The 25,416-nt window shown below is 49.5% G+C and overlaps 1 long non-coding RNA gene across 1 annotated transcript in view; it reads right to left on the reverse strand.

Annotated features, from left to right (window-relative positions):
- The window catches only part of LOC144335923 (uncharacterized), a 44,885-nt gene that overhangs the window by 16,883 nt on the left and 2,586 nt on the right, over positions 1-25,416 (reverse strand). The window contains exon 2 of the long non-coding RNA XR_013407193.1: positions 11,632-11,786. This is a non-coding gene — a long non-coding RNA (uncharacterized LOC144335923). The remainder of the gene's footprint in view (positions 1-11,631; positions 11,787-25,416) is intronic.

A 25,416-nucleotide genomic window follows, 5' to 3' on the forward strand; every position in this document is an offset into this window, starting at 1 on the left:
TTTAGTACTGACCCACTCATGTTCCTGGTCACGGGTTGTTCCATGGGTTTTAACTACTGTGCCACTTATTGAGCTCCTAGCAGCAGTTCCCAGGGCTGCCCTGTAGGCAGCTTCCGCTGGTGCTGATAGAGATGACTGTGCTGGCCGCACTCCATTTGACTCCCCCATCGTCCCCTGCCCCCATTGCCTTGCCAAAGCCATGCTCTCTTCTCCCCTCTGCTCTGTGCCTTGGAAGGGTGACTTCTCCAGGCTGTGTCAGCTGGGCCTTTTTGTCTCCTGCCTTCTAATTGGGTTTGGCCTATCAGAGGCACTGGCAGGAGACCAAGGGCAGGAGGAAGGAGCGATGGGGGTACTGATTCCACCCTCTCCCTCCCTGCTGCTGTTCTGAGAGCAGCTGTTTCTATCAGGGCCATGGTTCCTGTTGGGTGGCTCCCTCTCCACGACTCCAGGCTCTGATAGCTCCACTTATTTTCCTTGTCCCTTTGGACCTAGAGGTGGCAAAGGCTCCCCACTCTTGCTGGCCCCTGGATCCTACACCAGGGGAGCTGGTTTCCTTAACTCTTCTCACAAGTCTACAAATGCCCACGTCATTAAACTGCCTTTGCTGGATCCCCTCAAGGATACCATCTGCTTCCCTTCGGGACCCTGCCTGGCACAATGACAGTCATGACGATGATGTTGCCACGCTCTGAAGCTCAAAACCCTGACTCCCAGCCCCCACCCAAGGCCCTAGGTAACTCACTTCTAGCCCCAGGGTAAGTTGGGAGGAAGATTAGATGCCTCCGAGGAGTCCAAAGATGTCGAGGTGGGGCAGGCACCCCGAGGGCAGGGCTTCTCAGCCTCAGCACGACTGGTATTCCAGGCTGGATCATTCTTTGTTGTTGGGGTGGCCGGGGCTGTCCTGTACATTGTAGGGTATTTACCAGCATCTGTGGCCTATATCCACTTGATACCAGGAACGCCCCTTCCCAGTCACGATCATCTCCAGACATTGCCAAGCATCTCCTGGTGGGGAGAGTACCCCCCGGCTGAAAACCCTGACCTCCAAAATGGTGGGGCATGAGCTGAGGGCTAGCTGGGCTGGTTTGCTTCTTAGGAGGCAAAGCACAGAGCAGGCAGCCCAGAAACCCAAGAATGGAGTCCTCGGCGAGGCAGAGATTCCATCGCGGCTCCTCTGTGTGCCTTTCTAGCCTCAGCAACTGAGCGGGGCCAAGGCTTGGACAAACTCACTGGTCACCCTCAGCTCGATGCCCTGCTTGGCCCTGCTGCCTGAGCACAGGGGTCCAAAAGGCACCACTTGGCTCTCTCCTGGCCCTCCCACCACTCACCCACACTCTCCTCGTCTCCCCTTACCCGCCTCAAAATGATTTTGGGAGGCAGCTGGCAGCAGGGGAGTACAGCTGCCGCTAAGTTATCCAAACGATTTATCTTAAGATTCATGCAGAATTCATTGTGTGGGGACCAGGGTGGGTTGCGCTTTAATATTCATGCAGATTTGGAAGAAATGTTAATCACGGGTTTGGGTAATTTGCACTTTTGCTTAATTCTCCTCCTTCTAGGCTCTGTTGGCTGCCCCGCTAGCCCCCTCGCTCCTCTGCTCCTGGCTCCTGTGCCCTGGGGTTCTTCCAGCCCACGGTGCAGCTAGGGTGGACTCAGAGGTTGGAGGGAGGGTGCTGACCTGCTGTCCCCGTGGTCGGGCTGGCCCCACAGCACCTCGGGGTGGGGAGGGGGAGACGGGGTGGGCAGCAACGGGAAGAGCTGCAGGAGCCTCTGGGACATCTTACCGGGAAATAGATAACCTGCTATAGCAACCAGATATGTGCAAATTAGCATTGATTATTCTCAAATTAACAGCTTGGGCATTTCAAACCCAAAACAAGGCCTCAGCTCTGCTCTGATCTTGCCCTCCCTCCCAGCTCCCAGCCCAGACTGTTTCCCCCTCCCCACAGTGACAACCATCTGGGCCTCATCAGGGTGAGAGGCAGGCTTCCTAGGGGACGGGACCTGGGGGGTTTCCACCAGACCTCATCGCCCTCTTGCCCCTCACTTGGGCCTGGGGCCTGAGCACAGGGGCCCAAAACAACTGGCACCTTCTTCTGGCTGCTCCCTCCCAGCCCTCGCACCCCTCACCCATGCTCCCCTCCTCTGCCGTTACCACCTCCAAATGATTTTGGGAGGCAGCTGGAGGCACGAGAGGAAGAGATTCTTCTGTAAATTTTCCCTGGTTCCGACTGCCCAGTATAGCCAACTCCACCTCCTCAGCCCTAGTTTGGGGGTCCAATCCCCTGGAAATCAGGGGTTTTGAACCACGGGAGCTTTGCCCCCAAGAGATGTCTGGCAATGTCTGAAGATGACTGTGACAGGGAAGGATGGCTCTGGCATCACGTGGGTAGAGGCCACAGAAGCTGCTAAGTATCCTATAATGTAGAGGACAGCCCCGGCCACCCCAGCAACAAAGAATGATCCAGCCCAAAATACCGAAAGTGCTGCGGCTGAGAAGCCCTGCCCTTGGGGTGCCCGCCCCACCTTGGCACCCTTGCTTTTCCTCAGAGCCATCTAGTCTTCTTCCCAACTCACCTGGGGGCTAGAAGTGTTACCCAGGGCCCTGGGTATGAACCCCACATACATGGAGAAGGAAGCTTAGGACTCAAAGCCACACCCCATGAGCATGTGTCTCACTCTCTTCCAAGTAGCTGGAGAGGGCCCAGGAGCCACAGCAGAAGAACGCTGGAAAAGCCCTGAGTGCCCCAGGCGGAGGATCCAGCACTCAGAAGGGGCTGCTCTCTACACTCCCCTCTCCATTTCAAGATAAGAAAAGTAGAATCCAGAGAGGCAAAGCCACTAGCCCATGGGTACACAGCTCATTAGTGGCAGAGGGAGCTCTGAGTTCAGGTTTGCCTGAGGCCCAGTCAGATGGCTGCAGCATCAGGGTCCAAGCAGCAAACAGGCACCACTCTGAGTGTCTAAAAGGGGGAGATTTATGCAGGAACTTGATTGCACAGGTGAAGGAAGAACTGAGAAGGGGACAGGGAGACATTTTGGGAATTAGCAACAGTGGGAAGCCGCTACCACCCCAGGCTGAAGGGACAAACGGAGGAGAAGGCATCAGTGGACCCCACAGCCAGGTCCATCCTGGAAGCTGGCGGATCTATCTAAAGAGAGCAGAAGCAATGAGGAAATCCAGCAATGCTGGAAAGAAGGAGGAAAAATCCTCTAGCTTCTTCCTCCTGCTTGCTCCCATCTCCTGCCGGGACTCAATGCCCAAACCAGTCAGGAGCCAGCTGCCACGGGCAGCCCCCCAAGGTGCTAAGCAGGGCAGGAGGAGCATGGAAAATGGGTCTGAGAACCAGCAGGCAACTGACCAGCACAAGAACTTCCAACCCAAATGCTGTTCCTCTCCCTCCCTCAGGCCTTGCCGGGGACTTGGGAAGAGGAGGGTGAGGAAGAAGACCCAGGAGGAGAGGCACCACAGGACTGTCCCATGCACCGGAGTCAGTGGAGACAGCGCAGCTGAGTTGAATAAAAAGGGAGCTCGGGGCTGGGGGTGTTGAGAGTTGGCTCTCTCTCCTCCAGGCCCATCCTCCCACCCCTGCTGGGATCTGGTCAGCTTCCAACCCCAGCAGCCGGTGTTACCTGCCACTGCCTGTCAGCTTTCCCCACACCATGCAGCTGCTTGTATCTTGGCCCAGAATAATAATCAGGGAGCCACAGACACAGAGAAAGTGTGGCAGTAGTCCAGATGGCTGCCCCTTCCCCTACCACTCCCTTGCTGTAAAGACTGGGTGTCCAAATCCCTGACGCCCACTCCCACTAGACACACATATATGCATGCGCGGGCACAACATACCAAGGGGTCCCAGAATTAGAGTTCCCTGGGAAGGCTCTCACACCAGACCATGTCAAAACGCAACAGAATATCTGTTAAAGCAGGGAGTGAATGAGACGCTCATTGAAGGGGGGCACTTAGAAATAGTCTCAGCCCCTTCCTCATCTAGTGGAGGAGAACTCACACAGCAGCACGGCAGACCTTTTCCAACAGGGAACCCCTGGAATGCTGCAGGTGTACGGCAAGGAGGCCACCACCTGTTGCAGGTAAAGGGCATAAACTGTGACATGCCCTGAGAGCCCTGGGATTCAGAGGTCAGTTGGATCCGATGGTCCGAAGGTCGCCCAGGATGGCTGGCCCAAAGCAGCGCCTTAACACCATACCTGGCACATGGCGGGCATTGAGGAAGCGCTTTTGTCTGCTTAAATTGCTAGCCCTTCTTTGGGCTCTTTTGGGAAGACCCCTCATGTACTACGTGAGCTTCAAACACAGTGGCCTGAATGGCCCCTCCTGGTTACAGAGTGATCACGTGACATCATACACGTGCCCGTGTGATTGAACTCTCACGGTGCTGCATTCCCCAGATCAGAGTGATGGGTTCAGAGATGGGCATGGAGCTCAAGCCAGCCAAGTAGTCTTGCCTGGGGCAAATCTACTGACTCTGTTGGAAAAAGGATGCTTTGGCAGGTTCACAGATGGCAACAAATGTACCACTAGGTGCCTGCATAGATAGGAGGGGAGGCTCTGAGTATGAGGGGGCAGGAGGTATACGAGAACCCATATTTTCCACTCAATTGTGCTGTGAACCTAAAACTCTCTAAGAAATAAAGTCTATTAAAAGCAAAAAGGTTAAGGTCTTTAAAGCAAGGGAAATAAAAAACAGAAAGATGCCAATATAGAAAAGAAAGAAAGACAGGCTGTGCATGGTGGCTCACACCTGTAATCCCAGAATTTTTGGAGGCCAAAGGGGTGGATAACTTGAGGTCAGGAGTTCAAGACCAGCCTGGCCAACATGGTTAAACCTCATCCCTATTAAAAATTCAAAAATTAGCTGGGCATGGTGGCACATGCCTGTAGTCTCAGCTACTCAGGAGTCTGAGGCAAGAGAACCACATGAAACCCAGGAGGTGAAGGTTGCAGTGAGTGGAGATCACACCACTGCACTCCAGCCTGAGTGACAGAGTGAGACTCTGCCTCAAAAAAAAAAAAAAAAAAAAAAAGAAAGGAAGAAATAATATAATTTAATGTTAAAGTATTTCTGTGTGTGAGGCAGAGGGGCTGGGAATTGTGCTTTGCAAACTAAGAGCTATTTCTATGAAATTGTGTATTTTAGGGGGGCATTTAGATACAGGAATTATTTAAATAGCTTAGCTTCTATTGAACTTCTTTTGTGTATGGGGTATGAGATGGTATGAAAGGCCATTTGTAACTACCTTTTAAAAAGTTATAAATGCAAACTAAGAGCTATTTCTATGAAATTATATATTTTGGGGGGCACTTAGATACAGGAATTACTTAAATAGCTTAGCTTCTATTGAACTTCTTTTGTGTATGGGGTACGAGATGGTATGAAAGGCCATTTTTAACTATCTTTTAAAAAGTCATTTTTATTGAGTCTGAATATTATAATAATATTTTGCACTGCAGTTGCTAGTGCTGGGAGAATGAGAGCCTGCAGAGCCAGTGGTTATCCTGCCTGTGCTGTGCAGGACCCTGTCATGAGAATGAATCCAAATTGAAGTTCTAGGAGAAGAGAAACAGAAAGTCCTGATGACATTGTTTGGACCCCTGGAAACACTCATGCATAAAGTCAGCACAACTCTTGGACATTTCAGATACATGGGCCAATGAATTCCCTCATTCAAGTTGTGTTTCTGTTACTTGCAACAAAAAAGTCCCAATGAAATAAATAAATGGATAAATGAGCATATAACCCAAGACTTGAAAGGCAAGAAAACAAACTTCAACTCTTGTTCCTGAGATCAAAGTTAAAGAGGTTTATGTGGATAAAGCAAGGTAGACCAGCATGGCCATGCACAAAGCTTAATGGCTGAGAAAAACAATGAGAACTCTTTGCTTTATAAAACTACCACGTGAAAGGAAGAGTCCAGGCTGGTAACCCAGCTCAATGCAATGGCTTAAATGTTTGTGCAGAAGAATAGATTTTACTAGAAGGTAAGGCTAATGTCAGAAGCTCCCCAGATCAAATCATCCTATCACTTGGTTGCACATTGAAAGTTGTTGGTCAAGCATGGAAATCTGAACTATAGGGGGCTGTGACCTCGATGCCCTTGGATAGCACTGCTGTACTCTGAGTTGGGATTGAGACCATGAAGAACCTGCCATTAATTAGTCAGTGTCATTCACTGAGCTCTGCAGGCCCAGTCTCCAACAGCGACATCAGGTGGTAGTGGGAAGTAATGGCAGTGATTGACTGATGAGACTCTAGTTGTTAAGTCTCTGATGGAATAGGGCTGTACCCCCTAGTGCAGAGTAAGTCCCTGAGATTCTTAGACAAATCCAGTGTGAGGGAGGCCACAGGAAGAGATCCTGGACATTATGAGTATTCTAGCAGACAACTGGAAAAAAATAAGAGCTGTAATATGTTTTCCTCCCAAACTGGAAGATCAAGTCATATGTTTTCCAAAAGATGTTTGAGGCTAGAAGGTCAAGAGCTTAGAAGTCTGACTCCAGCCTGTCATTATTCCAGTGTGTGACCTTGGGTGTGTCATGTTCACTTTTATTTCTTTATTAACATCCCCTCCTCCCACACTGGAGAAAGAGAATGAGAAGGGCCAGGACTCCCCTTCCAGCACACCCACAGATGACGTGGACAAAGCTCTCTGAAGGTCACACCTGCATCAGGTGGCAGTGGCTCCAGGCAAGTATCTCTCATACTACACAACAGCCTCCATGCCCTGTGGCTATAGGAAGCTTCCAGGACAGCAGAGCTAGAAGAAAGCATCCTCCTGGGGTGAGGAACGATGCACAATGTGGGATTTATATCAGGGGTGACCCTAGCATTGAGTTTAGGACAACCTCCTGCCAAGCAACTCTCACCACCCCAATCCCAGTCCCCCAGAGGCCAAAACACAGACCTGACACCCACTTCAGGGCCCCCTGCTCCTCTCCTGTGACACCTACCTCTCCCTGTGGAAAATGCAAGTAGGGGCCAGGTACAGTGGCTCACGCCTGTAATCCCAGCACTTTGGGAGGCCGAGGCAGGCGGATCATGAGGTCAAGAGATAGAGACCACCCTGGTCAACATGGTGAAACCCTGTCTCTACCAAAAATACAAAAATTAGCTGGGTGCGGTGGTGCATACCTGTAGTCCCAGCTACTCAGGAGGCGGAGGCAAGAGAATCGCCTCAGGTGGACGTTGTAGTGAGCCGAGATTGTGCCACTGCACTCCAGCCTGGGTGACAGAGCGAGATTCCGCCTCAAAAAAAAAGGAAAAAAAGAAAAGAAAAGGCAAGTAGGGCAGAAACACCTGTGGGCCCCAGGATGCTGGACCACAGCGTGCAGGCAGGAGGAGAATCCTCTGTCAGAGTCAGAGAGTCTGGGCTACAGGGAATCTCAGCAATGTTCTCTAAGTACTTCAGGTCACAGACAAGGAAACTGAGGCCCAGCAGGGGGAGTGAGTCTAGAAAGCCTCCCAAGGGGATCATCGGCTGGGCTGGCCAAGGCTGGGGCCCAGCTCACCTGTCTCCTAACCCCACACTCCCTTCCAGCATCCCCCTCTTCCCAGTGCCATATCATCTCACACAGGGGCTCTAGGTCTCTTAGCACAGCATGGCAAGCTCATGGCCACAGACGAGGATAGTGTGGGGCAGACAGTGGGCCTCTAAGCCCATCCCACCCCTGCCCTTCTGCCCGGGGCAGGGAGCTTCTGAGCCCACAGTAATCCCCTGAGCTTCCAAAGGCTGTGGAAGCTGCAGAAGCTCTGTCCGGAAGAGTGCAGACTTAAGGGGGATTTGGGTTGAGCAGGAAGAAAGGGAGTGGAGGGGGCTGAGGCCCAGAGATGTGCTCTGAGGGGATTGGCTGTGGATGCCAGGAGCACCATGTGTCAAAGCTAGATCCGAGCTCAGACATAAGCCCCCTTCCCCTCCTTAGAGGGGAAATACACAGGCTGCTTTCAATGAAGGCTTTAAACAGAACGTGTCCAGGCGTTTCAATGTTCTCTTCCCAGAATAGGCCCCTCAATTCCATCTTCTCTGAGCTGGCAACTAAGGAAGGACATCTCTAACTTTGCCTGAAAATTAGAAGTCTGCCCCTTGCAATTTGCTCTGTGAGAGACAGTGCAGTGCGGTGGATGGGCTGGAGACACCAGCTTCGATTTGGGGGTGAGGCTGCCTCGGACTGCAGCTCTGCCACTTACTGACTGGGTGAGCTCGGGAAACTACTTTATGTCTGTCTGTCTCTGAGCTCCAATTTCTTCACCTATAAAGTAGCAGGGTAGCATTGCCTACTATATTTGTTTTTCATTGCTGCTGTAACATGTTGTCGCAAATTTAATGGCTTGAAACAACACAAATTTATGATCTTACAATTCCATAGGTTAGAAGTCTGCCATGGGTCCCACGGGGCTAAAAGCAAGGCTTCAGCAGGGCTGCATTCCTTCTGGAGGCTTTGGGGAAAATTCTTTCCCCTGCTTTTTCCAGCTTCTAGAGGCTGCTCACATTCCTTGGCGCGTGGTCCCTTACGTCCGTCTGCCAAGCCAGGAGCATAGCATCTCTCTGACCATCCTGTCATCATATCTCTTTCTCTGAACCCCCTCTTCCACTTTAAAGGCACATCCAAGTTATAATAATAATAATAAACTCCCCAGCCCCAAATCCTTAACTTAATTACATCTTCAAAGTCCCTTTTGCCATGTAGGGCTCCAGGGATTAGGATGTGCCTATCTTTTGGGGGAAGGGAGTATAATTCTGCCTACCACGTCTACCTTTTAGTGTTGCTGAGCAGGTTTAAGTCAAGGATTTAGCACAATGCCTGGTACGCAGAAACCACTCGATAAAGGGCAACTGTATTCATGGACATGGCCTCATTTTGTGATGTCTTCAAAGGGCAGCTCCACCTGCCTGTGACACACTGTGCCCCATCCCCTGCACACACATCACACCCAGGCCAGCAGGCAGGTAGCACCCAGGGCATGTATGACAGGCCCGCTGCCTCTCTGCACACAGCCTGCCTCTGGCACAGGTTCCAGATGCGGCTGTGCATTTTGCTTATGCGTAAGCATTTGCATCCTCTTGCAGTGCCACAGATGTTTGCACAGATGTTCATATACTGACAGACACATGTGCACATACATGATCTGCCACTCAGGATCAGCAAAGTACACACAGACACGCACACACACACACACACGTCCCATATATGCAGGTCCATATCTCCCCAGACCCCACTGACAGAGGCCCCTGTTCGGAGAGGACACTGCCACTTTTTCTGGCCCTGAGCAGACTGAGCTGCCTCCCTGTGCCCTGCAGCCTGCACTCAGCAGCCCCTTCCATGTCTTGTCCTGGGTGTCACCACCTCCCACTCCCGCTCCCAGAGCCCCAGCTCCATTGATTGGCCTTGCAGCTCAGCAGCCGGAGATGTGCCCCAGCTGGAGGAAAACACTTGTAATTTATGGAGTGTCTGATTTTTAATCAGTTTTTTGTTCCTGCGCTGTAATTGTCCTAATTAGATATACATATTTTGATGAAGGTTTTTCCAAAATAAAAATTGTAATCGAATCTTGCTTGACATTCTTTACACCCACTCGCTCGGATCCAAACTTCCACAGCAGCAGGCTCTGGAAATCGTGCATGCAGCTCGGGCATCTCCACATGCCTCCCCCGGACCACTGCAGGAGCTGTCCTGTGGCCCTCACAGGCTGGAAGGCAGGCGCCCACTAGGCAGGCCAATTTCCTTTGCCCTGGGCCTCCAAGCACCCCCATCAGAATGGGGCAGCCTTTTCCTGTGGATCTGGCCCCTCCAGGGCTTCTGGGCCAAGGCTTACCCCTGGGGGAGGGCTTAGGACTGTCTAGCACTGAGGTGCCCTCTCTCTGCCCATCCTTTTGCTCCCTGGGGCCCCTCCACCAACCATGGAGAATTGATGCCATCCCACAGGCCTCAAGGGCAAAGGCTGGCTTCTGTCATCCCCCACTCTTATAAATAATAACAATTCCTGCCCCTTATGGAGTATCTACCATGTGCCAGGCACAGCGTTTTATATACATTAGCCCTAATCTGCATGACAACCCTCCGAGGGGATTTTTCAGAGGAAGAAATCCAGACTTGGAGAGAGTAATTCATTTGCTCAAGGTCACATGGCAATAAATGAAAGGATTGCAGTCTTCTTTGCCGAAACACTGAGAGGCAATGGCTGCCTTCCTGGGAAGATCCAAGAGGAGCTAGTTCTCCAGCTCCTCCTCTTAGGCAGGGGATCCACAGGGCTGATCTTACCCCTGCACCCCAGCATCAATCTGCAGCTGACCCTGAATAGCTAATGATGCAAAATTCCTCCTTCTGAGCCTACAGTACAGACCACACATGAGAAGTCTGGTGTCTGTCTACATGAGTCTCTCTGGGACCTGGAAACCAAGGTTCAGGTATCAGAGCGTAACCAAGAAGTCAGCCTTGAGACTGGCTGGGAGGCTGTGGACAAGAGCTGGTTCCTAGGATCTTAGGTTCCAAGAAGGGCCCTCTCAGCAAACCTATCAGGAGATCCAAGCTAAGAACTTTCTGTGCTGGTTCTTAAACTGTTGACTGTTACTCCAAACCCTCCCAGTCATACTCCGCAAACCATGGTTGTGCTTTGCCTGATGCGCCCAGTTAGCTCCTGCCAGTAGGCAGCACTTGGGAGACACAAAGGCAAGAAGAGGGAGAAGGACTTGTTCCTTTCCCTTTGCTTCCTGTCCCTCTCAGGGTTGCCATGGCGATGAGTCTTCAATCTGGTGGTGGAGCTGTTTCCATTGTCAGTAGTTGGTCCTGGTTTGCAATGTGCTTGTCCTACACTTCAGAAGGTGCCTTATTGTGCCCTCTCAGAGATCCCAGCAGCAACTGGCACCTGCCCAGTCCCTGAAGAGCTCTGAGTTCCAGCTCCTAGTGGCCTCTCCACTAAGCTTCTAAATTTGAGTAATCCCAACCTCTTCCCTTGTTCCCTCAGCCCTAGGGATCGTGGCTGCTTCTTGCAGTTGCTACCTTTATGATTGCTTCGTAAGTATCACAGAACTTTTGCAGTTCTCCAATACTCCAAGTCCTTCTATTAAATTATCTTGTTTAAAATAACTGGTGTGGTTTCTGATGTTTTACTGTACTACACCCTGCATGGTGTCCAACTGTAAACTGGAAAAGGTGTGTTGAGAGGTGCCACAGCCACACCTGTGTTGGGGAGTGTGGCCCACTGGCCCACAGAGCTGGGCAAAAAATCCAGCAGAGAACTATGCCACCTCTAGTACTCAATTGGCACACTAGGCTGAACTAATAAAGGAATAAGTGAATGAATGGGCAAAAGAATTAATAAATACAATAAAAATGATCAACCATAGAGCAGTCTGTACCAGACCCAGACATGGCACCCCCCCTTCTTACAGAGCCCAGCACAGACTAAAATCACCAAGACAATCTGATTTGGTAATGGTTAAGATGAGAAGTTCAACTGTTCTCTGGGGTAATTTGACACAGAAAGGGGGAGTAGGAGCAACACTGAATGCCAGCTGAGCCTACTGAGTGTAGTAATTAGGGTAATTAATGCTAGCAACTGGCCCCAAAATCTTGGTGGTTTCATAAAACTGCTCAGTGGTTTATTTCTCACTCACATCAAGTTGAATGTAGATGTTGCTGATCAATTGGTTCTTCTAGGAGACTCTCCTCCAAGTGGTGACTCAGGGATCCAGGATCCTCCCTGAATCTTGAGGCTCTGCTGTCCCTAGGATATCCTGGAAGTCCTCTGTTAGGGATTCTCTATATTGAGCTGAAAGATGAGAAAAGAAAGAAAACATGGAGAATCTCCCACCCAATGCTCAACCACCTTGGCCTGGAAGTAATATGCATCATTTCCATTCAAATTCCATTGATGAGAACTAATCATATGGACCTACCTAGATGCAAGAGGGGCTGGAAAATATAATCCATGACTGAGCAGCTATTTTCCAGAAATGGTGATACACCATGGATGTGGAACACATTTTTGTTGGTCAGCTAACTATTTCTCTTACCCTCAGGTACAGTATTAACTTGAGGCTATGACATCAAAAATATGTTAGACCTTGTCTTAGTCTATTTTGTGTGGCTATAACAGAATATCACAGACTGGGTAATTTATAAACAATATAAATTTATTTGACTTATGGTTCTGGAGGTTGGAAAGTCCAAGAGCACAGTGCTATCATCTGATGAGGGCTTTCTTGCCATGTCATCCCATGGCAGAAGGGGAAGGGCAAGAGAGTATGTGCGAATAAGAGCAAGAGAGAAAGGAACCTAACCTAGCCATTTTATCAGGAACCAAACCTAACCTAGCCATTTTATCGGGAACCCACTCCCACAATAATACCATTAACCCATTCAGAAGAGCAGTGCCCTCATGACCTAGTCACCTCGTAAAGGTCCTACCTCTCAACACTATTGTATTGGGGATTGTACTTCCAATACATGAATTTTGGGGGATGTGTTCAAATTATAACATTCCACTCCTGGCCCCCAAATGTATATCTTCACCCTGCAAAATACAGTCATCCCATTCTAATAGTCTCCAAAGTCTTAATTCATACTAGCATCAACTCAAACATCCAAAATCCAAAGTCTCACCTAAATTAGATGTGGGTGAGATGGAAGGCATGATTCATCCTAAAGCAAATTTCCTCCAGCTATGAGGTGTGAAATCAATACAAGTTATCTACTTCCAAAATACAATGGTGGGACAGGCGTAGGATACACACTCTCATTCCAAAAGGGAGAAATAGGCAAGATGAAATGAGTAATAGGCTCCAAGTAAGTCCAAAACCCAATGGGGAAAACAACATTAAGTCTTAAGTCTTCTGAATAACCTTTCTTGACTCCATGCCTTGCCTTCTGGAAACACTAGGACAAAGATTGGGCCCCACAACCATGGTTTTACTGGGCTCAGTTCACTCAGCAGCCCTCACGGGTTGGAGTCTCAGACCAGTAGCATTTTTTTTTTTTTTGAGATGGAGTCTCATTCTGTTGCCCAGGCTCGAGTGCAGTGGCACAATCTCAGCTTACTGCAACCTCTGCCTCCAGGGTTCAAGTGATTCTCCTGCCTCAACCTCCCGAGCAGCTGGAACCACAGGTGCATACCACCACACCCAGATAATTTTTGCATTTCTAGTAGAGAGGGGTTTCGCCATATTGGTCAGGCTGGTCTTGAACTCCTGACCTTGTGATCTGCCCACCTCAGCTTCCCAAAGTGCTGGGACCACAGGCATGAGCCACCGCGCCTGGCCGCCAGCAGCTCTCTTAGTCCGATGCTGCAAGCTCAAGCTAGTAGCTCTATAGTTCTAGGGTCTTGGGAGTGGCCCCACTCTCATGGCTCCAATAGGCATTGCCCTAGGGGGGACTCTGTCATAGCTCTGACTTCACATTTCCACTTGGCATTGCCCTAGTAGGGGCTTTCTATAATGGCTCTGCCTCTGGTGACAAGTCTGTGGCTGAAGCCCTGGACTGTCCACAACATCCTTTAAAATCTAGGTAGAGAAGGTCATGCCCTCATAGCTCTTGTATTCTGTGCATGTGCAAAATTAGCACCGTGTGAATGTTGTCAAGATTCACAGCCTGTATATTCAGGAGTAGTGAGTCAGGCCACATCTGGGCCTACTTAAGCCATGGCTGGGTTGGCTGAGGAGCTCTGCACCTGAATGTGGGGAACAGAAGCCCAGTGTGGCTCTGGGCCGCAAGCCCATGAAGGGTACCCCAGGCCCATCCCTCAAAATCATTCTGCCCTGCTAGAGTTCTCAGTCTGTGATGTGAGGAGTAGCCTCAAAGATCTCTGAAATGCCTTTGGAGTCTATTTTAGTCTGTTTTCTGCTACTGTAACAGAACACCACAGACTATGTAAATTATAAACAAAAGAAGTTTATTTGGTTCTGGAGGCTGGGAAGTCCAACACCATGGCGCTGGCATCAGGGAATGATTATCCTGTTGTATATGGGTGGAACACAGAAGTTTGCACACAAGACAGAAAGAAATGGGCAAAACTTATCCCTTTATCAGGAACCCACTCTGACAATAACTAAACCACTGCTTCAATAATAGCATTAATCTATTCATGAGGAAAAAGCCCTCTTAATTACCTAAATACCTCTTAAAGTTCCTGCCACCCAATACTGTTATATTGACAATTAAATTTCAATGTGACTTTTGGAGGAGACATTCAAACCACAGTAGGTTCACTCTCCCATTGTCCTGGTGATTCCTTCTGTCAGTACTGATCTTCTTAGCAAATGGTCACTTAGCCACATCCTTAGTTTGCTCTCCTAAACATGTTTTTTCATTCTTCACATGATCAGGCTGAAAATTTTTAAGATCTTTTCATTCTTCTTTTCTTTTCTGCTAATTATAAATTCCATCTTCAAATCATTTATCTCCTCTTACTGTGTGTGGTTAAAAGTAGACAGCTTCTTCACTATTTTGCTTAAAAATTTTTTCTGCCACATATCCCAGTTCACCATTCTTAATTTTTGCCTTCCATAAGGCCTTCAGGCATGGACATAATTCAGCCAAGTTCTTTGCAACTTTATAACAAGGATAGCTTTTACTTCAGTTCCCAATACCTTCTTTCTCATTTCCATCTCAGACTTCATCAGAATGGCCTCTACCATCCATATTTCTACCAACATTCTGATCACAACCACTTAAGTAATTTCTAAGAAGTTTCAGACTTTACCCACATTTCTTCTCTTCTTCCGAGCCCTCTGCAGAATCACTGTTACTGCTCTATTCATGGCAATCTAGACCTTTTCTAACCAGCTTCTCTAGATGCTTCCAGCCTCTACTCATTACCCAGTTCCAAAGCTGCTTATGTATTTTCAAGTATTTGTTATAAAAAATAGCACCACTTCTCACTACCAATTTTCTGTCTCAGTCCATTTTGTGTTGCTCTAACAGAAAACAACAGACTGAGAAATTTATAAACAATAGCAGTTTATTTGACTCATGATTCTGGAGGCCAAAAAGTTCAAGAGCATGAGGCTGGCATCTTGTGAGGACCTTCTTGCTGTATCATTCCATGGTAGTTGGTGGGAAAGCAAGAGAGTGCACATGAGCATAAGCAACAGAGAAACGGAGACAAACATATCCTTTTTATCAGGAGCCCACTCTTGTGATAATGCCATTAATTCATTCATGAGAGCAGAGTCTTCATGACCTAATTACCTCTTAAAGGTCCTGTTTCTCAACAATGTCACACCGGGGATTATGTTTCCAACACATGAATTTTGAGACACACACTCAAACCATAGCAGACCTAGGCCTTTCATGGGAGGGAACACAAACTAGAGAATGTAGGCAGACATAAAGCTGTGTCCATTAAAGAGGTGAAATATATTATTTGCATTCTATTTACTGGGTAACCAGCAACATACTGGACACTGAGTTTAAGAAGTATAAAAATTGTGTATCTTGTAATTCCAGGCTTTGAGCTGTTTTCAGTCTGACTGATGAGACAAGGTTTGTGCCAGTGAAAGTAGAGATTAATTCAAGACAGATGTGATCACCAGTCTCTGCAGGCATAAATCAAGTTTCATAACTGACTGAACTAGTATTTGAACCAACATTTCTTCCTATTTTCATCCCAGTAGCATCATCCTAATCTGGTGACCTTAAGGTCTTTAAAACATCTGGTTATTACTGGAAGAACATTGCCTCCATCTAAAAGTTGCAACAAAGCTTTCTTTCCCCGAGAAAAATCTAGCCAGCCCTTTGTGTAGGTTGACTATAGTGGGCATGTGCCCAGCATCATTTTCCTGATGGTTCATTCTCCCTCACCCAATGCTGAACCTTCTCCAATCTAAGGAAGTGGTAAGTCCATGATCCGATAAAAATATGCCATCTACATGACACAGTGATCAGTCAAAGGAAGACTCAAGTTGGTCCAATAAAAATCCTTCCCTAGAATTAACTTAAAGATACTAAAAGACAAAATTTATTTTCCAATTGAGGTTGATAAGCTTGGAAAATATGAATTTGGGCTACTTGTGGCCATGTTTCTCACCACAGCAGAGATCATTTTCCAGAGTGAAGCCAAACAAAAGATGGCAGGCAGAGGAGCAAGAGATTTGGAGACTCAGTCTCATCCCTGAAGGCAAGTTCCTACTGCTGTCCCAGAATCCATCAGAGCTCCTGGACCAATACATTCCCCATTTGCTTAAGCTGATTAAGTTGATTTCCATCACTTGCAAATAAGTGAGTCCTGACTAATATGTTGGCTTCACAGTGCCATGCCCAGCACATCTTATCTGCACATCTCTATTTTCCTGCAGAAAAACAACCATTGGACAGAATGGGCTATGAAGCTCTTCTTAAAAGCACACATTCCTGGGCTTAACCCCAGACTTACTGATCCAGAATCTCTGGGGATGGGACCCAGGTATTTGTGTAATGCTATCAGTGATTTTGTTGCACACGCAGTGCCAAGTTTGCAGCGTGGGATCACCACATCCCATTGGCTGATTCCTGGAGTCAAACTCCGCTGGAAAATTTTGCTCTAGCCAGGTATCACACTTTAAGATGAATACTAAAGGGTGTTACGGTTTTAATGTGTCCCCCAAAGTTTATGTGTTTGAAACTTAGTCCCTAATGCAACAGGGTTGGGAGGTGGGACATTTAAGAGTAGATTAGGTCATAAGGGCTCTGTCCTCACAAATGGATTAATGTTATTATCCCAGAAAAAGTTTAGTTATTGTGAGAGTGGACTTGTTATAAAAGTGAATTCAACTCCCGCTTGCCCTCTTGCTTCCTCACACTCTCTTGCCTTTTCACCTTCTGCCATGGGATGATGCAGCATAGAGGCTCTCACTAGATGCAGGCCCCATGACCTTGGACTCCCCAGCCTCCAGAACTGTAAGAAATAAATTTCTTTTCTTTCTAAATTACCCATCTGTGGTATTCTGTGATAGCAACACAAAATGGACTCAGACAGAGAGCATGACCAGGAGAAAACCAGGTCAGTGAGGGCACTCGCGCTGTTCTTCCTCTGATGTGTTTTTTCAGAAATCAGGGTGTTTAACCAGGGAAACAGCAAATCCACGAGGGATGTTCTGTCTTCAACAGTGTGAAAACTGTCATGTGGAAGAATAACAGATTGACTTTGTGGTGTTCCAGAGGACAGGCCTTCAACCAAGGGCATCCTGGTGCCAGATTTCAGCTAAATAAAGGGAAGAACTTTCCAGCAATTAGAGCTGCCCCATGGTAGAAGGGCTGCCACAGAAAGTAGTGAGCTGCCCGGCTCGGCCGTGTGCAGACATCAGCGGCTCACCATCTGTCAGTTGCTCTGGCTGGGGCTGTTCCACTGGACAGAAGGCTGGACGAGCTGCCATTTTCTTGCCAGGATTCTACAATTCTAGAACGTGGTCTGGGGACAAAAGAGGCCAGGCTTACCAGAGGGGCCAAGTGGCCAGAAGGGGAGAGACGTACACAAGTTTGCTGGAAGGACTCATGTGAGAAACCAAACTCAAGATAGGCCTTGCAGGGCACACAGGTAGCATTAATTATAGCACAGGCCAGCACTGAAGTCAGGAAATTTTCCACTTTTCGTAACTTGGTTTTATTTTACTATTATTATCATGAATGTGAATTACTGTGATAAAGAGGGGGGAAATCCCAGATATTTCCATTTTGGAAAAATAAAATAAAATCAATAAACTGAAGCCTAATAATGAATATTCATGTCATTGAATATAAACAAGGAGAGTGAAGGAAGGGATATTGTGAATGAAGTAGCTTCCATGTCAAGAAAAGTAGAGCACTGGGGCCGGGCGCAATGGCTGTAACCCCAGCATTTTGGGAGGCCGAGGAGGGAGGATTGCTTGAGGCTGAGAATTCAAGACCAGCCTAGACAACACAGTAAGACCCCATCTCCACAAAAACAAATGAAAACAGAACACCATGGTGCAGGATGCCTGCTCCCTCGGTCCTCAAGGTCAGAGTACCCAGCAGAACCCAGCAGAACCTGAGTTGTGTCTTCACTCAGGGTTTCTCAACCTTTTTCATGCCCAGGCATTTGGAAACTTCTCCAAGTACACTACTATATTTCTGCAGCAGGGAGAAGATTGGAGACCAAGTAGGGAAACGGGGAGGGACAGAGACACTTGAAAGTGGACATCAGACTCTCATTTTGCAGGGGAAGGAGAGAAGAGCCCATGCACATAATGCCGCCCCCGCAGCAGAGTGATAAGGTTGCACAGTGGGACTGGGCACAACCCTGCGGAGGCTGATAAATCACTCAGAACTCTGGAATTTGCAAGTGACAGAAACTGAACTCAACTAGCTTAAGCAAAAGGGGGATTTATTGGCTCTTGTAGCTAAGAGGATTCTGGGACAGCTCACATAATTAAAGAAAAGACTGTGGGGACCAGGACTTTGGGACCAATTCTCTGTCTACAACTCCATCCATGACTCCATCCATCTGTCTCCTCTCCCACACACCCCTACCCAGTTTTCATCTGCGCTTGTCTCTGGTCGCAGACAGGCTCTCTTCCGCACTGATGAAGACGGCCACCAGACACCTCACATTCACACCTTCCCACTCCCGCATCCCCCGAGAAAAGCTCCTGCTGGCAGGATCCATGGCCCAATCTCAAAGGAAGGACTCTGATTGGCCCTGCTCTCATGCCCCGCACCCCCCTCGGACTGATCACTTTTGTACGGGGGATGGGCCCTGTGATTGGTCAGGTGTGGGTTCCATGCCTGTCCCTAGGGGCTCGGGAAGAGTGAGGGGCCTTAATAGCAACCTCTACTGGGGTCTGGGGTCAGCCCTGGGATGCATCAGGGGAGTGGGAAAGTGGTGAAGGAGGATCTTGGAGCAAAGAGGAAGGGCCACTCACCTCCCCCTGGGAAAGTCCTCGTGGGCTGATGGTCACTGTAGGACTCCCTCCCTCCCTCCCTCCCACCTGCTGACCCATGAGTCGGGCGGCTCTGCCTTCAGTGTGTGGAGGGATCCAGGCAGGACTGGCTGAGGGCAGCTCGCCCTGGCCCTCAGAGGATGATGCTTGGTGAGGTTCAGCCTCTGTACACACACACACACACACACACACACACACACACACACACACACTTGCATACTCACACGCATCCACACAGATGCACACTCACATACCCTCATACCCACCAGACACACCCTGACACACACAGAAATGCATACACATTCACACACACACTGACACACTCATACCATCACAAATGCACACTCACAGACACACTTGTATTTAGACACATTTGCACAGACACACATTGACATACTCACACTGACACTCATACACACACAGATGCACACACACACTCTCATGCTCACCATACTGACACACTCATAGACATGCTTACACATTCACACAGATACACATACACTGACACACGGACACATAGTCAGATGCACACTCACACTGACACACAAACACACACTCCCACAATTTACGCACACATTCATGCAGATGCACAATCACACATGTGACACTCACCTTCACAATTCACCCACACATACTAACACTCAGACACATTCACTCACGCTCACATGCACTCACACACTGTCACACAGTCACACACTCATAGACCACTCATACACACACTTTCACACATTCACACACTTTCACACATTCACACTCTCACATTCACACACACATGCACACACATTCTCACACACATTCACACAAACACACACATTCAGACACACCCTGTCACATATGCTCACACTCACCCACACATTCAGACTCACACAATCACACTCACATATACTCTAATATATGCTCAGTCTCACATATCCACACACTTGATACACACACTCTCACATTTGCACACACACACACGCACTCTCACATATGGTCCCATTCACACATGCACTTGCACACACACTCACGCTCACACACATTTGCACACACATACATACATTCTCACACTTTCTCACACACACTTACACACTCTCACACTCACACACACACTCCTCCATCCCGTAGTCCCTTTGAAAGTCAAGATGGTACCTCCCACTGCCTCCACACAGGCCTTACTGAGAGCACGTGGGGGGTTTGCTCCCCTGGCTCCACAGAGGACACGGGGCCACCTGGCTGCATCTCCCCCCTGGCTGGGAAGGTCTCACACTGTCCCCTCTACTCCCCTCCAGGCAGGATCACCTTAGCCTGAGCATCCCAGTGGGAAAGAGTCTGTCTTGTTTCTAAGGCCTCCAGAGGAAATGCTCATTCCCAGGGAAGGCAAGAAGAGAGAGAAGACGGTGCCTCTAAACTGCCTGGCAGCCAAGAGCACGTCCTCAGCGAAGGCGTCCAAGAGCACATCCTCAACGAATGCGTCCAAGAGCACATCCTCAACGAAGGCGTCCAAGAGCACGACCTCAATGAAGGCATCCTTGTCCCACCGCCCTGCCTGAGAATTCCCAGACTGCGGTTGGAACTGTGCACCCCCAGACCATCTCTGCACCTTCTCTGAGTCCATTTCCCCACCTGCTTGGTGGAGGTCAACATGCCTGCCCCGAGGGCCACCCAGAGGACACCAGGAGAGATCAAGTGGCACCCAGCACAGAGCTGCCCACTCAGGGACGTGTCGACAAGGTCGGCTCCCTTTCCCTCCTGCAGAGGTCACAGCTGGGAGGCGGTGGACTCCCACGTGAAATCAGAGGAGAGTGATCCCTGGGCAGGGTCTGCCTTGTCAGCTGCATAATCTGTCCTGGCTGAGGCAGAGAACCTCAGATCTTCACCATCCTCAAAGCTCACTTCCCAAAGAGTCCAAACAGGAAAGCCACTCTAACTCCCCTGCGTGGTTTGGAAATCCAGACATCAAAGCCTCTCACTGCCTGTGGGCATTTTCTACCCGCTCCCTATGCTCTCTTCATCCACACTTCCCTCCCCCTACAGGCCCCTGGCCCTCCTCAGTGGACCCCTATGTCCTTCCTCTCCTCCGCTCAATCAACAAGACCTTTCCAACAGTCGTCTCTGCCATGAAGCCCCTGCAAGCCACAGCCTCTAAACCCTGGTTCCTAACCAGCTCCTCCGCATACCCCTGCCTGTCCCATTGCCTCCTAGCTGGATTTTGATTTAGGATCTAGCTCCAGGAGAGCCAGGTCCTGGAGGGCACAGGTCTTGCGTAGTGGACACACTGCTACAGCCAGGCCTGGCTCAGTGGCAGGGCACATCCAGGGCCCCTTTGGATGGCACTAAAGAGGCCACGTGAACAGTTCCCTCATTCCCCCGGGAATTTGTCTGCTCTTGGTCTCCCTCCAAAACATCACTTCTCCAGAGGCCACCCCTTTTCTGTTAGTTGATATTTATGGGTAATAAGCCAAGCACATCGAAGCGGAGGTGAAATGCCTCTTGAAATAAATACTCTCCCCAGCAAACAGGTCAATCCATCCAGGCAGGATGGGCTTTGCTGGCAGCCAGGGAAGGGCAGGCAGGAGCCCTGGGAGCAGGAGGGAGAAAGGGCTTCCGGGGACTCTGAAGGATGAGATGGGATGGGTTGGGGGAGAGGTGGGCGCGTCACCGCATTTGACGCTGTCATCAAAAGTGGAAATGGAAGGCGCAGCTTCTCAGCCCCATCACAGCAGAGATGAAGCAGGTCATTTTAAAGGCTGGCTCTGGAGTGGCAAAGACAGTCCGTGCAGTGCAGAAGCCTCTCTAAGTGGGGAGGGTGAGGAGTCAAGGTCACTGAAAGTCAGCAAAGCCTCCGTCCATGAGTGCTGGGGCTCGGAAGGTCCTAGGACATGAGGGGAGCCTGGGCCAGGCTGCAGAGGTCCAGGACATGGATGGGGCTGTGCATGTGAGCTGGGGCTCATCGGAGGTCATTAAGCCCCCTGCCTCACCTCTTAGCAGGACCACCTCACTAAACCCATCCTCAGTTTACGGTAGCCCCTCCTGGTGTCAGTTTCTTCTCAGGGAAAGGGTCATTCAGTGGGGCAGGGCAGGGCACCACTGAGCTCCACACCTAAGGGATGGAAAAATAACTCCAGCTTCTAAATCTGTCCCCTCCCATGAGGACTGTAGCCTATTTCTACTTCCAGAGGTGACCTCTCCTCTGTTACAGATCCATAAGACCTGGTCCATGCAGAGAGCTTCACCCCAACACACATTCCCAGGCACAGCAGATAAAGATATTCCAGAAAGCACACACATACACACATGCACAGGCCTGTATGCACACTTACACATGTGCGTATATACACATGCATGCACATATATACTACACACACACATGCATGCACACATGCACACACTGTCAAACTGCTCATACAGATCCAAACTCCACTTGCACAGCCACACAAAGAAACAAAACAATCCCACACTTAGTTTCTACTCTTAACTGCCAGAAAAGCCGGGGGTGCCTTTCACATGCTAGGGACAAAACCAGGAAGACAGGCGAGGCTCTTCTTCACCCACCTAAATTCCTTCTGACCATTTCTCAAAGACCCACAGCCCAGCCTTCTCATGATACTGTCCTTCACTCTTGCAGGGGACACTCATGGAGCCTGAGACTGCCAACCTCGTACCCAAGGCCCACGAATAGAATATGGAAGGAAGGCTCTTAGACAAAGAGGTCAGGGTCAGCTTCTCCGTTTGATCTCCCCAGCTGCAAAGGGGCAGTTCAGAGCTCGCTGGGCCTGCCTGGCAGGGGAGAGGAGTGGAAGAGGGGAGAGAAGGGGTGAGAAGTGAAGCAGGCAGCCGGCGGTGGCCAGCATCCTCTGCAGCATGAACATCAGGTCATGAAATGCAATTAGGGCTGCTTGTGCCTAACCTCCCTTCCTCTGCAGCTCCCCGTGACTTGGCAGATTATTTGGAGGACGCTCCAAGCTCCATTAGTTTAGCATCGTTTGACCTTGAGGGTCTGCTACAGAGCACACATCCAACTGGCTGCCTTCCATCTGCACTGGGGCAAGTGGGGACCAGGCTTCGTCACTTTGCTGAAGACCAAGCTCTTGGCTGAACCAGTCTGAGTGTCTCCATCACCATCCCAGGATACAAGTGCCTCTTGTGTGTCGAGCTGGTGAGACCTCCTCTGCCCCCAAGCTCTATGGCACCAAGACGGCCTGCAAGCCACTGCTCTCCTCCCCTACAGAGTGGACTCCTCCATACCGGAAAGGGCTAAGCAGCTTCCAGCCTTTTGGGGAGTGGGTGTTTGATGAGAAGTATTGCATTTGTGGATGAACGAATAAATGCACAGCCCTGGAGAAGAAGCCCCTTCATGCTCATCTCCTTTATTTTCTTCTTTCCTTCTCCTCCTGAAAGTCATATCCTCTCCTGCCTGCGGGCTCAGGTGCTGTGTTCTACCAGCTTGCCACACTCCCCTCTGCTGAGCAGGCTCCCGCGGCTCTGGAGGACACACTCCAGTGTTTGTTCTTTGCTTTCTTCTCATGTCGTTCCCTTTTCCTCAGGTCCACTCTGGGGAGGTGCTGAGATCAGGATTGGTGGAGGGGCCCTGCTGGTCCTTCCTCCCCACACGCTCCTCACCTCACCCGCAGCTGGACAGAACAGAGCCTCAGGCTGGCCTTGCAGTGTCCCGCTGTCATCCGTGAGAGCCCCCAGGGCTGCTTCTTGCCCAGGATGCGAGGCTTTGCACGGGGACCTCTACCCCACCAACCCCCCTGCTTGCTTTCTGCACACCTATACCATCCTGGCTGAGTCTAAGAACTGGTTGCAATGAAATGCATGACAGAAGAGGAAAGAGCCTTCCCCAAATTGTCAGACTGAGCCCTAGCCCCAGGTACAGAGAAGGGGGTAAGAGAATTTCACTCCTGGGTCTTCTCAGTCAAAACCTTCTAGCACTGGAGGCAAGAGGAGGGGAAGACAAAGAGGAAGGGATCCTCTTCTTTTCTCCCAAAACCGCGTGCTGACTTGGGCTTCCGCAGCCCCGCCTCCCAGGACAGCATCTCACCTTTCAGACCTCTCTCCCTGCTACCACCTTCCTGCCCACTTAGAAACCTGCTCTAGGTTAACCCTGGAAAGCAGCGGATAAGTAATTCATACTAGAGTGTGTATTACTAGAGTATGAATCACTCAACAAGAACTTGATACTCTCACCCCAGTGTGTCTTCCTGTGAGAGGGGCTGATGTTTTCCACCTGGGAAAGCAAGTGGCTTCCATCTCCCATGCCCAGTCTAGCTGGCCCCGGCTGCCTAGAGCACCCCAGGAAGACTAGGAAAGAGTCTTCTGAAGCCACCTCTGGGCTCAATGAGAAAGAGTGCTCTGATCAATTGGTGATGTCTGCCATGGACACAGGATGAGGAGAGTCCTAGTAGGTTCGCTCGGTATTTGACATTCCAGATTTAATTCCAAAGGACTTACGTAGTGAAATTTCAGAACTGTATGACATGAGCCCTGCTCTAATTAGGACAATGAGGTAAGCAAAGGCTGGCTTGGCCAATCCCAGCTGTTTCTCCCACTCCCCACCCGCCACAGTTGGCTAAACTGAAATCAGAGAGAAGGATGCACTGCTGCAGCCACTGGGCTCCCAAAACCCGTGCAAGGCACGCTGGAAAGATGGGCAACCATGGGTCAAGCAAGGCCAAACTCTCTCTGGGCCAGAAAAGTGGGTATGGATGAGTGGCCATGGAAGAACAACTCTTCCCTTCTCTGTTCAAGGTCAGGGGTGGGCGAGAAATGTTTCTGATTTGATTCCTCCAACTAGAACAGTGGTTCTCAGGTGTCGCTGCACATGGAATCACTTAGGAAGCTTTTTAAAAACACAGATGCCTGGACTTCAGTCCCAGAAATGCTGGCTTAATTGGTCTTGGGTGCAGCCTGGGCTTAGAGAAATGTTAAAATCTCCCCATGTGATTCTAATCTTTCATCCAAGGTCGAGGCCACTGGGCTGAAAGGAGTTTTGAGAAATCATTTAGGCCAGTGTTTCTGAAACTATAATATTCATTCAAATCATCTGGGATTGTGTTAAAATTAAAATTTTGATTAGACCGGGGTGAGGGCCCACGAGTCTTCATCTATACCAAGCTCCCCAGTGATGCTGATACTCCTGGTTCTAGGACCACACTTTCAGTAGGAAGGATTTAGGCCACTGGTTCTCAGAGTACAGTCCCCTGACCTGGCAGCCTCAACATCACCTAGGAGCTCCTTAGAAATGCACCTTCTTGCGTTCTATCCCAACCGACTGAATTGGGAACTTGGGGGCACACTCAAGTGTGGGAACCAATGGTCACTGAGAGGGACCAGTCTCCTGCTTCCAGGACACACCTGTTCCCCAGGTCTGCAGGATTCCTTCAGAAGAGCCCTCTTGGATACAGCTCCCTTCCTGGTCCAGCCAGATGCGTGTTTTGGGGGGTGGTGAGAACAAGTGTGAAGGAATTAATGAGTCCATATGTCAATTTTTGGCAAGGAATAAATGCACACAGTAAATGCACAAATGTCTAGTTTTCCAACCCCTAG

The sequence above is a fragment of the Macaca mulatta genome, chromosome 16 (genome assembly GCF_049350105.2).
Source record: "Macaca mulatta isolate MMU2019108-1 chromosome 16, T2T-MMU8v2.0, whole genome shotgun sequence".
Lineage (NCBI taxonomy): Eukaryota > Metazoa > Chordata > Mammalia > Primates > Cercopithecidae > Macaca > Macaca mulatta.